Below are 2,824 nucleotides of genomic sequence, written 5' to 3' on the forward strand. Positions count from 1 at the left end.
CCCTCCTGTCTAAGCGCAATATTGAGATCCTGAGAGTTGGCCTGACCCCAGAGGGCTACACAGTCTCCCCTGTGCCATATGAGACACGTACACCCCTTCCCCAACCACACAAGCCACCCCAACCTGGAGCAGGCAGCAGTTCAGTCCTGGGTGCAGGACCAAAGCTGGAGCTGAGCTCTTACCTACCCCAGACTAGTACTCATCTCTATGTCAAGGCTTCCCCCACCCACTTTTGATTGGGCAAAAAGAAACCTTCATCTTGGATTCAAGAAAATCTGGCATGTAAGAGTTTCTAACTAGAAGATGGATAATACTCAAAATTACAGCTTTAAATTCTTTGAGAAGACTTAAGGAGTCTAGGAATGAGTTTTAAACAACAGAATGGGCAACATAATGTATGGAAAATTTAGGTATGTTGTAGCAAATTGAGTTACCAGTATGTAAAGAGAAGATCAATGAAAATAAGAAATTAAAATATATAAAACTGTTATTATCCTGAACCCATCATTTCAGTCCACTTAATGCCTGGCTTCAAAGGAATAATTGGTTTGGGTGTTTAAGCACAAAGTGGGAAAAGAAGAAATATTCAATAGCAGCATCTGTTACTTTAACTTTTGTGGGTCCTGATAGGAAATGAAGTGATAGTTTCTTAACTGCAAAGAAAGTATGGATTAGTCTAGAAAATGGAAAGGAATGGTTACAGTAAGCTCTCCTGAAATGCAACTGGAACCAATAGGAAGGTGGGTGGTGATGGTGAAAACAGACCTAGTAGCTGAAAGCTTGCAGAGTTTACTTGCATTTAATATATACTTGGGCAAATAACTAGCAAGAATATAAGAGCATCGGCTCAGGCATGCAGGGATGAAGTCAGGAAGGCCAAAGCACAATTGGAGTTGCAGCTAGCAAGTATGTGAAGGAGAACAAGAAGAGTTTCTACATGTATGTTGGTAGCAAGAGGAGAGTCAGGGAAAGTGTGGGTCCCTTACTGAATGGGGGAAGCAACCTTGCGACAGGATGCAGAAAAGGCTGAAGTGCTCAATGCTTTTTTTTCAGCTAAGTCTTCACAGGCAAGGTCAGCTCCCAGACTACTGCACTGGGCAGTACAGGTTGGCAAGCTGGTGAGCAGCCCTCACGGGTGAAAGAACAGGTTAGAGACTACTTAGAAAAGCTGGATGTGTACGAGTCCATGGGGCCAGATGGGATGCACCTGAAGGTGCTGAGGGAGTTGGCTGATGTGGCTACAGAGCCATTGGCCATCATCTTTGAAAACTCATGGCAATCAGGAGAGGTCTCAAATGATTGGAAAAGGGCAAACATAGTGCCCAGCTTTAAGAAAGAGAAAAAGGAGGATCCAGGGAACTACAGACCAGTCAGCTTCACTTCAGACCCTGGAAAAATCATGGAGTAGATCCTCAAGGAATCCATTTCTAAACACTTGGAGAAGATGATGATTAGGAACAGTCAGCATAGATTCACCAGGGGCAAGTCATGCCTGACAAACCTGACTGCCTTCTATGACAAAGTGACTGGCTCTGTGGATGCCGGGAGACCGGTAGATGTGGTTTACCTTGATTTTAGCATGGCTTTTTATACAGTCTCCCACAGCATTCTTGCAGGCAAGTTAAGGAAGTATAAGCTGGATGAATGGACTGTAAGGTGGATAGAAACTGGCTGCAGCATCAGGCTCGGAGAGCAGTAATCAATGGCTCGATGTCTAGCTGGTATCAAGTGGAGTGTCCCAGAGGTAGGTCCTGGGGCCGGTTTTGTTCAACGTCTTCATCAACGATAAGGAAGATGGCAGAGTGCACCCTCAGCATGTTTGCAGATAACACCAACCTGAGGGGAGCAGTAGATATGCTGGAGAGTAGGTCTACGATTCAGTGACCTAGACAAAGTGCAGGATTGGGCCAAAAGAAATCTCATGAGGTTCAATGAGGACAAGTGCAAAGTCTTGCATTTAGGACAGAACCATCTCATGCACCAGTACAGGCAGAGGACTGACTGGCTGGGCAACAGCTCTGCAGAAAAGCCCTGGGGGTTACCATGGACAATAAACTGAATATAAGCCAACAGTGGGCCCCTGTTGCCAAGAAGGTTAATAGCATACCAGGCTGCATTGGTAGGTGTGTTGCCAGTAGGTCAAGGGAAGTGATTATTCCCCTCTATTCAGCAATGGGAGGCCACATCTGGAGTACTGTGTCTAGTTTTGGGCTCCTCACTACAGAAAGGATGTTGACAAATTTGGAGAGAGTCCAGCAGTGGGCAACATAAATGGTGAGGGGGCTGGGAGAAATGACTTATGAGGAAAGACTGAGAGAACTGGGTTTATTTAGTCTAGAAAAAGAGGAGACAGAGGGGACTTAACAGCAGCCTTCCACTACCTGAAGTGAGGTTTGAAAGAGGATGAAGCTAGACTGTTCTCAGTGATGACAGAAGGAGCAATGGTTTCAAGTTGCAAGGGAAGTTGATGTTAGATATTAAGAAGAACTGTCTCACTGGTATGGTATTAAAGCACTGGGCTGAGGGTAGTAAAACACCCTCAACCCAACCAGGGCTGAAGCTGCTGCCACTGATGTTGCCTGGCTGGGCTGGGGTCAGGCCTCTAGTGACTGTCCTGAAGCCAGAGCCAAAGCAGCTGCAGAAGGTAAGTGGCAGAGGGACGGTGTGGAGGGGAGTGGAGTATGGAGTGGTGGCCAAGCAGTAAGGGGAGCAAGCAGCTGGCAGTAGGCACAGAACCAGTGGCAGGGAGGGCAAGAACTGGTGTGAAGGAAGTGGGAGGGAGACAGGCACTGGGGGGGGGGGGGGGGGGGGGCGCAAGGGGGGG

General features: G+C 47.1%; 1 protein-coding gene across 3 annotated transcripts in view; it reads right to left on the reverse strand.

Annotated features, from left to right (window-relative positions):
- WDR7 (WD repeat domain 7) overlaps positions 1-2,824 on the reverse strand; it is a 400,912-nt gene that overhangs the window by 327,132 nt on the left and 70,956 nt on the right. The gene's annotated exons all lie outside the window — the stretch shown is intronic.

Source organism: Gavialis gangeticus, unplaced genomic scaffold (assembly GCF_001723915.1).
Source record: "Gavialis gangeticus isolate Ggan-Ray unplaced genomic scaffold, GavGan_comp1, whole genome shotgun sequence".
In the NCBI taxonomy this organism is placed as follows: domain Eukaryota; kingdom Metazoa; phylum Chordata; order Crocodylia; family Gavialidae; genus Gavialis; species Gavialis gangeticus.